The sequence below is a fragment of the Xenopus laevis genome, chromosome 8S, assembly GCF_017654675.1.
Source record: "Xenopus laevis strain J_2021 chromosome 8S, Xenopus_laevis_v10.1, whole genome shotgun sequence".
Taxonomy (NCBI): domain Eukaryota; kingdom Metazoa; phylum Chordata; class Amphibia; order Anura; family Pipidae; genus Xenopus; species Xenopus laevis.
The window spans coordinates 37,101,424-37,114,679 of record NC_054386.1 but is presented as its reverse complement, the minus strand read 5'-3'; the positions used below and the strand labels follow the sequence as shown (position 1 = coordinate 37,114,679).

Sequence of the window (13,256 nt, the reverse complement as noted above, 5' to 3'; positions counted from 1 at the left end):
AAAGTCGCCACGATTAGTCGCCAGGCGACTAAAACTCCCCAAATCGCCCAGTGTGTCCCTACCCTTAAACATTCTGGATAACAGGTCCCATACCTGTTTTACTGAAAAAAACACAACTAATAAGGAATTAAAACCAATTGCAAATTGTCTCAGAATTTCACAATATATATCATACTAAAAGTTTAACTCGGTGAACAATCCATTTAACAGAAGCCCAGAACACATTGGGAACACACTGACAAACAAAACAAGGGACAACAATATTGAATAAGGGATGCTGGTAGGGACAACTTTATTATTTTTTTAGGACTGCTGAACTTCTCTGTTTGTACAAAAGGTTCAGTTTATAAAACACAAAGTCAAGTCAGATTCATTTTTAGGCGATCACAGTTCTGGCAGGTTCTTATAAATGACTGCATCGTCCAGTCATTTTTTCTGACCTGGAAGTCCAGGTCAACCTGCTCATCACTAGTAAAAATCAAGGCTCAGTAAGGTCTATGGCACATGTTGCAGCCATGGTGCTTTCGGAGACTCAGCAGCGTCCCCCTGTCATTGCTACTGTATGGGAACTGCTCCATAAAGAAAGCATTGCCTGAGCAATATAGAAAGTAATAATAGTGATTGAAGTCCTTTGACTGCCACTAATCTCCCTGACTATACTACCAAACCACCATATGTGCCACAGCACTTATAAACAGCTGTGCAATAAACAGTTGTAAATGCAATTCTTATGTTTGGGATTCTGCCATTCAAAAACAACTTTTGATAATTGAGGTGAACAGGTCTGGACTGGGATTCAAAATAGGCCCTGGCATTCTAAGTACACAGAGGCCCAAATAATCCTCCACCAGCCCACTAAATAGTGACTGCCTATGGGACCTTACAGCAGCACCTCTGGCATTTGCCAGAATCCACAGATTGCCAGTCTGGGCCTGGAGGTGAAACTGGGAGAAATTCAGAACACAGACATCTTAATACACACTGAATGACCTGTAAAGCGAAAGGAGCCCATAGTACATGTAAGAAGGTGGCCCGCAGGAGTAAAGGATGTATTTAATAGTACAGGTATGGGATCCATTATCCAGAAACCCGTTATCCAAACAGCTCTGAATTACAGAAAGGCCATCTCTTAAGAGACTCCATTATAATCAAATAATACAAATTTTTTAAAATTATTCCCTTTTTCTCTGTAATAATAAAACAGTAGCTTGTACTTGATCCAAACTAAGATATAATGAATCCTTATTGGAAGCAAAACCAGCCTATTGGGTTTTTTAATGTTTACAAGATTTTCTAGTAGACATATGGTATGAAGATCCAAATTATGGAAAGATACATTATCTGGAAAATACCAGGTCCTGGATAACAGATCCTATACCTGTACATTTATATGGTCGACTATGAAATTTAGAGATTGAGATTCAATAGAAAAGAAGCATTGCATTATGCAAATTAAGAATTGTAGGTGTAATTCTTTAATCGGCAAGCATTATATGTCATACAGTTGTTGCTGAAGCTCAGGTCTACAGCAGTCTTCTGACAGCAAACACAACCCTTAAACTTCAACACTGTACTTCTAAGATGACTCTAGTTGTATGTGAGCATTGCTCTGATAATGGAGGGCTCAGAATAGTGCATGTGTCATGCCCAGCCAAGAATACAGACACATTTATGGCTGGAAGGTTTGGGGTAAATATATGCTTATTGTAGATTGAGTGCTGAACCTGAGATTTACCTTACACTTTATAAAGAATAAAAAAAACATTCTCTATTCTTGTAGCTTTAAAATCAAACAGTAGCTGTATAAATCAATTATTTGTGTATGATCTCATGTCACATTAAAACATTTTTAGCATCTCTGTCTAACCTTGGTCTGTCCTTAGCAATAACAAAACAACACAAACTAAAAAACACTTTAAAACAGGGAATAAAATCACTCAGCAAAAAAAGGCTCAGGCATGGACCTTGATAACAATTAGTGACAGCTAAAGCAAGAGACTTCAGCAATGTAGTGCGTCAAGACAAAAAAAAAAAGTTTCTATTTAAAGAACACAATCCCCCGAGCCAGAGGGAGCAGGGAAAAAGAATGTGTGGCACAGCCAATCTCAATGCAGTCCCTTTGTTAAAACACTGAGTGGCAGAGCTTGGAAGCTGGCAACGTGCAAACATTTTATCTCCACCAAAAATGAATTACAAAGGCCAAGAGCAGAAAGCAGTGATCGCTTTAACTCCACTGTCATTTAATCACATAACATGCCCACAGAACCTCAATCAATGCAAATTATATCACTTATTCATCACAGCTCCAAGAAACCAAAATAATGTAAGCATGGGTAAATAAACAGAATCACTGTTAAAACGTAGTTGCATGTAACAATGAACAACAATTCAATAATGAGTTTACAGCCGGGTGAGAGAGTCACAGAAGAAGTGCTTGATTAGAGTAGGGGAAGCCCACGTGAGCTCATTTCATTTCCACTGTCTGTAAAAACAGAGACAGATTATCAATATTTAAACTCATTCAGGGTTACAAAGATCCCTAAGAGACCTCGAGGCATGTAAAGCGAATGGGGTCAAACCGTGCAGCATAATTCTGCATCACTGTTAGACACGTTTAGAGACAGCTGGAACAAGCATACGTATCCCCCCAGCCTTACAGTCTGGAATGTTACAACAATATTGCCTTACTTGCTACAGTATAGATATCATCCAGCATCGACCAACAGCCATATGTTCTTGTTTCAGAGGGACATTCTTTAACAAGTGATTACTCAACCTGAACCCAACAATTGGCAGTACTATTTATACTCAAGCCTGACTGCCCCCCTCCAGTGACATCAGAGGTAGAAGGGGTAATTGTGGACAAATCACTGCAGGGGGGTGGCAAAAGTGTCGAGACGTCATTGGGGAGACTGACAACGTCACCAGACCAGCCACTCACCAATCACCTGCATGCAGTGTCCTTGAGTTTCAGGTCGACCCGCACATTACTAATCTTCAGGTACTGCTGCAACGTCTGCCAACTGTTAGGGGTGGGATTCTGGGGTATGTCTGTCAAAAGCATGGGTGCCACAGGTTCGTGGCCATCAATAACAGCGAGATCGCTGGCAGAGGTTATTCCTCATACAACTGAAACACCTATAAAGAATAATGGAAATATATTACAAAGAGTACAAACACACTGGTCACAGAACAGTAAATCAAACATATGAAGCCTAAATCAGGTAGGCAACCTGTGGCCCTTCTGCTGGAAATCTATTAATGATTCCTAATAGATCTCCGTGATTCATATAGGGACCCTGGAAATCTCTCTCTCTCTCTCTATATAGCTTTTCAAAAACGTCCGGACTGACTGGCATTTAGATTGGTATCACTAGTACAGTTAAACATGTGATAGATAGACTGATACTCCTAGGTGACATTGTACTTTCCCATACAACTCAGAACAAACACACAAAACAGTATATGTTGCACATCACAAACGTCACAGATAAGCCATGGTCTACCTAATCACACAGTCAGATAGGCTAAAGGTGGCCATACAGGGGCAGATTAAAGCTGCCAATATCGGTCCTTTAGACCAATTCGGCATTTTATCTGCCCATGTGTGGGGGCTCCCGATGGATCCAACTGATCGATATCAGGCCAAGTTTGATTTTTTTTTCTATGATCCAGAACCGCATCGGCTAGTTGATGCCATCCTGCGACCCGTTGGAGCCCATTCGTAGTATTGTAATCTGATCGTTTGGCCCCAGGGCCGAACATTCGGATTCATCCGATATTGCCCAGCCGTTAGTGGGTATATCGGGTCAAGATCCGCTCGTATGTCTACCTTGCCAAACGAGTGGATCTTATAGTATATGGCCACCTTAAAAATGCATAGACAGACAGACAAATAAGGATGCATTACAGTACATTCTAGTAGTTCAACACAAAATTCACTTAACTATAAAAATAATCTTCAGGCACACTGTACGTTTCCAACCAACCGAAAACACACACAGGTCTGTAAATGAACTATAAAAATCAAAATATCACTGAACTTGGGAGATGCAAGAAAACAAACATGGAAGAGACTCACTGTGGCTCCCGACTACAGTTGCCACCCGGCCGGTAATTGTATTTGCACAATCAATACACCGATAAACTGACCAATCACATTTTGTAAGAGAGAGGACTCTACAGCTGTACGTCTGCAGGCTCGACCCAAAAATTAAAGCTACTTAATAGATAGACAATCGATTGACACAGTGTTACTTTTTTTCATCCAAGCAAAACACATAAATACAACTGCAAATGTAGCAGCAGAATGAGCACACAGGTATGAGATCCAGAATGCTTGAGACCTCGGCTTTCCAGATAATTGGTCCCTTTCCAAGGCACCATACCACAACACTGATACATTAGAAAACACAATGGTTTTTAAGCAGATTTTTAGCAGCTTAGTAACCAACAAGTACCAAGGTGCTGTTTTATAAATCTAGAAAACGACCTTCCAGTAATGCAAAGTTTTCTGGATAATGGTTTGCAGATAATAGATCATATTATTAATGAATCCTGTATCACATACATTAAAGAATATTATAAGGACATATAAAGAGAGAGGGGAGATATAGATAGACAGACAGGAAGAGAGGAATAGACAGAGAGATGATAGATAGACAGGAAGAGGGGAGATAGAGAGAGACATAGAGAGGTTGGAGAGATAGAGAAAGAGACATAGACGGACATACTTAGCAATAAAATCAGATACATGAAGAGAGATAAAGCAGGGCTAAGTGTGTAGAACAGCTTGGAACTGACATACAGCGAGAAGGACAGACAGACACATACACAGAGAAGGATGCAGCTGGGCGAGAGGTTCCCAAACACACACTGTAAATGAAGTAAATATATATATATATATATATATATATATATATATATATATATATATATGTATGTATGAATATATTACACATCTATCCACCCCTTCCTCCCTCACGTGTCTCACCAGTTGATAACGGTCCCCGTGCGCCCCCCTCTCCCTGACTCCGGTTGCCTAGGGTGTCTCTATGAAGAAGGGGGAGGAACCACTGTATGACAGAAGCAGGGAGAGGGGAGTAGCGGTGGCCACTGCCGGGGCACAGAGCGGAAAAATGACGAGTTAGAAGCCCCTGCCTCATACACAGGGTGGGCGTTCCCGACTGCCGGAGCTGAGACCAGAGCGCGCTTCTCCCCCCCCCCCCCGCTTCCTTGTTGGGGGTCTCATCATTTACCTCAGAAATGTTATAAAATCGTGTAAATGGCGGAGTGACACCAACATACACATGCGCGCGCACACTTGTATATACATTCATAGTCCAGGAGATGCCTAATAAAAGTGGCCTGTATCAAATGCTGCAAAAACAAAAAAGAACAAAGGGGACACAGCTATCTCGTAAAGCAGGCTCTAAATACACCGCATATATACGCCCGGGGCTAAGAGCTTCCCCTTCCGCGTCCTCCCACCACTGATGGACAATGGGAATCGTCTCTACCTTGAGGTCTCAGCCGCGCACGCTCTCGCCGGCTCCATACACTGGAGGCGCGTCACCTGATTTTAGCAGACGCGCGCGCCCGTTCCAACTGCAGCAAGAGGGGACGCGCTCCCCCCCCCGTTCTCCACATAAGCACGCTGCTGCGGGGCAAGCCGGGAAATGTAGTTTTTATTTTGTATCCGCTAATGGAATAAACCATTTCCTTAAGGGGGCGCAAGTGATCATTTATTGGTGGCAAATGACAGGTGCAAGAAGTAGTATACATCCCTATGTCTGTCACAGACAAGACACATGTGTTATAACACGTCCAATAGGATTATTTACGTGTATATTCTTTGAGGTAGCATGTCTAATTTTGTCCATCGTAGTATTTGGCCTCTGCTATTACTTTGCTGGAGTCTTGTCATGAGGTGAAATTATGTCACAAACACAGTACCAATTCTTACCTAAGAAATGTTTCCTATATACAATTGCCTTTCATTATTTGCAGTTTTTCCATTATTTAGCAGCTCTCTAGTTTGCAATTTCAGCAATCTGGTTGCTAGTGTCCAAATTACCAGTAACGTAACTAGAGAGGGGCGGCCCTGGCGCGGGACATGCAGACGGGACCCCCGCCCCCCTCCGTACGCCTGGAATCAGCTTGTATCTCCGGCGGAGTCAGTGGCGCGCGAGCTGCAAATACAAAATAAAAACTACATTTCCCTAGCAACCATGCTAGGTTAACCATGATTTGAGTAAGAGACTGGAAAGATACTAAAAAGATAAGGCATAGAAAGTAGCAATAACTATAAATGTGTGGCCTTACAGAGCCTTTGCTTTTTAGATGGGGTCAGTGACCCCTCCCATTTGAAAGATGGAAAGAATCAGAAGAAGGCAAATAAATCAAAAACTATACAAAAAGAAAAAAATTAAATGGAAAGTTGCTTAAAATTACCCATTCTATAACATACTAAAGAGTTAACTCAAAGGGGCGGTTCACCTTTACGTTAACTTTTAATATGTCATAGAATGGGTGATTTTAAGCAACTTTACAATTGTTTTCTTTTTTATAGTTTTTGAATGATTTGCCTTCTTCTTCTGACTCTTTCCAGCTTTCGAACAGGGGTCACTGACCCCATCTAAAAAACATATGCTCTGTAAGGCTACAGTTGTATTGTTATTGCTACTTTTTTCTCCATTCATATTCCAGTCTCATATTCAAATCACCTGGGGAAATGCCCCTAACTTTATACTTAACCCTCGGCACAGATTCAGGCATCGGAGTTCCACGCAGACATCTTCCGGGTCTTCGGTAAGCTGAGTGGGAGACCGGCAAATCGGCGCATGCGCAGTTGGAGCAATTTGCTGGCTTTGACAACTGCGCATGCGCCGAAACTCACGAAAACTGCCGAATCGCTGGAAGAAGACAAGAAGATGGCTGTGTGGAACTGATGCCTAAATCTTCACCGAGGGCTAAGTATAAAGATAGGGGCATTTCCCCGGGGGGGCAGCTATGCTGGGAAGGAGGAGGGAGTGGGGTCTACGTGCGGTGGGAGGTAGGAGGTTTTTTTTTTAAAACAGTTGAATTCTTCTTTAATGCCATTCTTTGAATAATTAGAGGTGTATTTCCCCTTCACAAAATCCAAATATATGACAGCACCTTCACATCTCAGTGATCATCTGACTTTACTTCCCTTTTTTTTAAAAAAAACCCAGTCATGTTGGATGAAAGATGCCAAACTAGTTTTATGGCAACACACAGAGGCTGTGTACTCATGGGTTTAATAACCAGTCTTCTGTTATTTATAGTACTGTCACCAGTCCTGATTGCTGGTTTTAAAGGGGTAGTTCATCTTTTTTTTAGTATGTTATAGAATGACCAATTCTAAACAACTTTTCAATAGGTTGTCATTAATTATTTGTTATAGTTTTTGAAATATTGTCCTTCTTCTTCTGATTCTTTCCAGCTTTCAAATGGGGGTCACTGACCCCATCTAAAAACAAATGCTCTGTAAGGCTACAAATGTATTATTATTGCTACTTTTTATTACTCGTCTTTCTATTCAGGCCTCTCTGATTCATATTACAATCTCTTATTCAAAGCGATGCATGGTTGCTGGGGTAAATTGGATCCCAGCAACCCAATTTCTAAAATAGCACAACTAAATAAAAGCTAAATAACTCAAAAACCACAAATAACAAAAAAATGAAGACCAATTGCAAATTGTCTCAAAATATCACTCTCTAGATCATACTAAAAGTTAATTTAAAGGTGAACAACCCCTTTAAATAAACAATCATGAACTGGGTTCATGAGCAATGATTTATTTTTTCAATAAAATCTAGCAATGATTTATTTTTTCTTTTGTTTTCACGCATAAAAGCACAAGCAGCACAGAGGTGGAGGGAGGAGCTCTTCAGGTTTGTGCCCTTTACATAGGAGTGCAATCGTATTAACTACCCAAGCAGAGTGCGGCTCTAGAATTAATTAAATTAATTAAACAGTAACACCAAAACCTGAAAAGTCTTAAAAAGTAATGAAAATCTAATGTATTGTTGTGCTGCACTGGTAAAACTGGTGTGTTTGCTTCAGAAACACAACTATAGTTTATATAAACAAGCTACTGTGTAGCCATGGGGGCAGCCATTCAAGCACAGGATACACAGTAGATAACAGATAAGTTTTGAAGTATCCCATTGTATACTACAGAGCTTATCTGTTATCTGCTGTGCCTTGTATTTCTTTTCCAGCTCTGATTGTCTGGACAATGGGATTCTTCAGAACGTTTCTGTTATCTACTGTGTATTGTGTGCTTGAATGGCTGCCCCCATGTAGGATTGCCACCTTTGTGCGGCTCACGATCTGTGCAGGGGGTAGGACCATGGTGTCACAGGAATGGGTCAGTGACTTTGTGGATGGGGTTTGTGACATCATGTGGGTGGGGCTATGATGTGGGGGTCAGCAGTTGGCTGCCCAGTTTTCCTTATTTGGAAAACAGGGCAGAATGTCTTAACCCGGGAATCCCTTCTGAAAACTAGACTGTCTAGTTCAAATCCAAACAGGTGGCAACCCTACCCCCATGGCTACACAGCAGCTTGTTTATATAAACTATAGTTGTGTTTCTAAAGCAAATACACCACTTAAAAAATTGGCTTTTTTTTGGTCCCCGGGCCAAAAAAGGTTGGGGACCTCTGATCTAACCAACCAGGTAACAAATTGGGTGCAGAAGAAATTGACTCAGCAGAGGAAAGACATTGGGGCTGAAGGTGGCAGGTCTGTCAATGCCCACAGCTGAACCCACCTGGATCCTTATAAGCGACCCCATGTTGTGATCCAAACCTACCTGACCCGCTGGTATGGCATATTTGTGTGCCTCTTGTGAACCATCCAGCGATTCATGGATTAGAACACACAAAGATATTAGTGAATTAGGAATAAATGTTAAATGCAGAAGAGCTGACTCCAGCACAATTTCTGTTTTCGGTCAGGTGTCAGTGCTCACAATCTATATTTAAAATAGTGAAGCTGCTGCAATATTCTGCTTTGAGACTATTGCCCAAAAAAGGGATTTTTTTTTAAAGAAATTGGGTTAGTCTAAAAAGCGCACACAACCATTTTAAAATGTAAGGAAACCTGAGGCACAATCAGAATATGTGTTTTTTGAGGTTAATTGCTGTTTATTGTGCCAGTTGAACAAGCTATTAATATCAGTCCAAACGCCTTCACACAATGGGTAACGCTGTGTGTGTCTGTGGCCTCAACATGCACCTGAACTTTTCTCTCTGTGCCAAACGGCGATGCTGTGATGTTGTAGTCACATGACAGAATGCAGATGTTTTTAAAGGATAAGTAAATCTTATAAATAAGTGAATATAAAATTGATGAGGGGGCTGTTCTAAGAACTTTTGCAGTGTACATTCATTATTTATTTATTTTTTTCATTCCAAGATATTAAAGGTTTATTGTACTATTAAAGGAACAGTAACATCAAAAAATAAAAGTGTTTTAAAGTAATGAAAATATAATGCAGTGTTGCCCTGCACTGGTAAAACTGCTGTGTTTGCTTAAGAAACACTACTATTGTTTATATAAATAAGCTGCTGTGTAGCAATGGGGGCAGCCATTCAAAGGAGAAAAGGCTCAGGTTACACAGCAGATAGCAAATAAGCTCTGTCTGTCTAATGGTGTGATCTGTTATCCATTAGTTAACCTGTGCCATATAGCCATTTTTCAATTTCCGCCATTGCTATACAGCAGCTTGTTTATATGAACTATAGTTTTACCAGTGCAGGGCAACACTGCATGATATTTTCATTATTTAAAACACATTTTTTGGTGCTACTGTTCCTTTAATATGAATGAATGGTGTTACAACAGCTCCACCTGCTGGTCATTTCCCAACCAGTCTGACCATTAAAATAGTCAAGGACGTTATCAGGAGAAAGAAAGAGGCTCCTGTGATGTTCTACTTGTTAGCAAATCTCCAACGGTTTACTAAGAAATAAGCCAATCAGCAGAACTTGCTGCAAAAGGGTTTATTCACGAAATGTTTCGGGCTGAGAGCCCTTTATCAAGTGTTATCTACATACATACAAGGTGCAAACATTTATAGTGTAACAAGGAAGTGATGTCATCACCGGATTGGGTGGGTTAATTGGCAAAATTAGCATAAGGGTTCATATATTACAGGTGTGGAAAATACAACATAGCGTGCATAATAACCCAATGTGTAGCGTTCAGTTCTCTGTTGAAAAACATATCAGTCCATAGTTCAAATCTTATTTTCAAGTCCATAGCAAAGCTGAAAAAGTCCAAAAACATCTGGGACTGCCACATAATCAGGCCTACCACAAAAACTTGATAATATGGACGGAAGGGGGAATATACCCATAATCTTACCAAATATCTTTTCTGGGTTCTACGTATAGTATTCACTATTGCTTGCTTGTATATATTGAGCACACAAATGTAACTTTATCTGTGAAGGAAAAGGTAGAGAGTTAATTACACCAATAGGGAACAAGATTATCCTAGAAAACATTTTATACTCCAGCTATCAGTTAAGCCTTTAGGTTGCAATGTATCTAATTTTTCTTTTCCAAAATGCTTCTCTCTGTAATCGGAATTTCTGCATGTCACCTCCTCTTTGCAGTGGTTGAACTATTTCAAGTACTGTCCACTTTAATTGGGCAAGGTTATGGTTTGCTAAATTAAAATGCCTTGCGACCGTTGTGTCTGTTCCCTTTTTAAAGTTCTGTATACTGCCTCTGTGTTCTTTGATCTTTGTTTTGATGGCTCTTGCAGTTTGTCCTACATACCCCATTCCACAGGGACATTTAAGTAAATAAATAACATTACTTGTGTCACATGTGGCAAAGTGTCTAATTTTTATTGGGGTACCTTGTGTGGGGTGGTGTAATACCTCACCTTTAATTATAGATGAGCAGCAGATACAATTGAGGCATGCAAAAGTTCCCAGAAATCTTTGCGCACCTTTTTTAGCAAGGCAAACTTCAGACTGGCAAAGGATGTCCCTGAAGACTTTTCCCTTTAGTATAACTAAATAGTGATGGTTTTATTAACACGTTTCTGAGACATCTATCTTCTAGCAATATAGGCCAGTATCTGTGGACTATGTGTTCAATATCTTTACTGTGTTTGTTGAATTGGCTCACAAACGGAAGACATTTTTGTTCAGTTTTGGTCTTATAGGTAAGTAGGTGTTCTCTAGCCATGTCTCCCTCTTTTAATAAATCTCTTTTAAAGGGATACTGTCATGGGGAAAAAATTTTTTTTCAAAATGAATCAGTTAATAGTGCTGCTCCAGCAGAATTCTGCACTGTAATCCATTTCTCAAAAGAGCAAACAGATTTTTTTATATTCAATTTTGAAATCTGACATGGGGCTAGACATTTTGTCAATTTCCCAGCTGCCCCTGGTCATGTGACTTGTGCCTGCACGTTAGGAGAGAAATGCTTTCTGGCAGGCTGCTGTTTTTCTTTCTCAATGTAACTGAATGTGTCTCAGTGGGACATGGGTTTTTACTATTGAGTGTTGTTCTTAGATCTACCAGGCAGCTGTTATCTTGTGTTAGGTAGCTGCTATCTGGTTACCTTCCCATTGTTCTTTTGTTAGGCTGCTGGGGGAGAAAAGGTAGGGGGTGATATCACTCCAACGTGCAGTACAGCAGTAAAGAGTGATTGAAGTTTATCAGAGCACAAGTCACATGACTTGGGTCAGCTGGGAAATTGACAAAATGTCTAGCCCCATGTCAGATTTCAAAATTGAATATAAAAAAATCTGTTTGCTCTTTTGAGAAATGGATTTCAGTACAGAATTCTGCTGGAGCAACACTATTAACTGATTCATTTTGAAAAAAAATTTTTTCCCATGACAGTATCCCTTTAAGATATCGATGCCACTGTGTAGTCTTTTTCTTCTGAGGAAATTCTCCGTGCTTTAATGAATTGGCCTTTCGGTATAGCCCTAATTACATTGGGTGTGTGATAGCTAGAGGCATGCAGAATATTATTTTTATCAGTACTTTTATGGTACAGGTTTGTATATATTAACCCATTCAATATTGTTATGGTGACATCTAAAAAGTTAATCTTATGGGCCCCTACTTTGGTAGTAAATTTAATTGTAGGGTGAGTTTGATTTCATTTTGTACCATTTGTATCATTTCTTTGAACCCGGTTATTGGTCCATCCCAGATCACCAATATATTGTCCACAAATTTATAGTATCCTGCTGTATGTTGAATATATGGTTCATTCAGAAACAACCGTTTCTCTAACCTGTGGACGAAAATATTGGCGAATGAAGGAGCGACCGCCGCAGCCATGGATGTCCCCTGCTTCTGCCAGTAAATTTCACCTGCAAACCAGAAATAGTTCTTTTTCAATACAATATTTAGACAGTCAACCAAAAAATATATTAATTGGTGAGGAAGATCTTTGTCAAGTAGAGCGTCCTCTACGTATTGAATTCCTTCATCTTGGGGAATGGAAGTGTAAAAGTTTTGTATGTCAATACTGCATAGAGACACATTAGGGTTAAGTTTTTTTTATTTCCCCTAGTCTGCATAGTGTTCTGTATGCGCTGCAGCATACACGTCCATTCAAATTTCAATTTGGCGCCTTATGCAAATTAGCCTTCGCTAGCACAATTTAGCCTGACAAATTAACGCTAGCACAACTTCGCTACCTTTTGCCTCCTGAGCGCAACTTCGGATTTTAGTGAATTCGCCAGGCAAAGTGCAGCGAAGGCTGCGCTAGCGCAACTCTGCAGGTTAGTGAATTTGCCCCATTGTATTTACTTATTAGCTTTAATATCCAAAACTTTCTTTGCAGATTTTTACAGAGCCTAAAAAGATGTCAACAAAAAATATTCTGCACTCCTGTGGTGTAAACTATGAGATTGTGTCCAACATTCCAAAGGTAGCCCTTTGTCTTTTTGGTTTTCTGATGTACATAGTAAATCCTAACAAGGCAACATGCAGTTAAGACTTGTCTGGTTATTGCAAGTTGGTGCCATGTTTTTAAACTTGTTAAATTTACACCAAAAAAGTAAAATATTGCTGTAAAATATATATATATATATAATACACAAAAGCCATGAATATCCTGTAAATTATATCCTTATAAACGGTGAGTAGTGATGTCATCAGTTATAAACGGTGAGTAGTGATGTCATTTCTGTCACATGACTTACTAAAATTTGTGTATTATAATAAATAAAGTACCCCCAGTTGT

General features: G+C 40.0%; 1 protein-coding gene across 9 annotated transcripts in view; it reads right to left on the bottom strand.

The window, feature by feature from the left end:
* The window catches only part of wnk3.S (WNK lysine deficient protein kinase 3 S homeolog), a 76,020-nt gene extending 70,375 nt beyond the window's left edge, over positions 1 to 5,645 (bottom strand). For 2 of the 9 annotated variants that reach the window (XR_005963867.1, XM_041575014.1), the window contains exons 1-2: positions 4,994 to 5,216; positions 2,942 to 3,138 (exon numbers count right to left, since the gene is read on the bottom strand). The gene's annotated coding sequence lies outside the window, so the exon portion shown is untranslated. The other 7 variants (XM_041575016.1, XM_041575017.1, XM_041575019.1 and 4 more) reach the window with 7 other exon arrangements.
* Between the last annotated feature and the right edge of the window lie 7,611 nt (positions 5,646 to 13,256).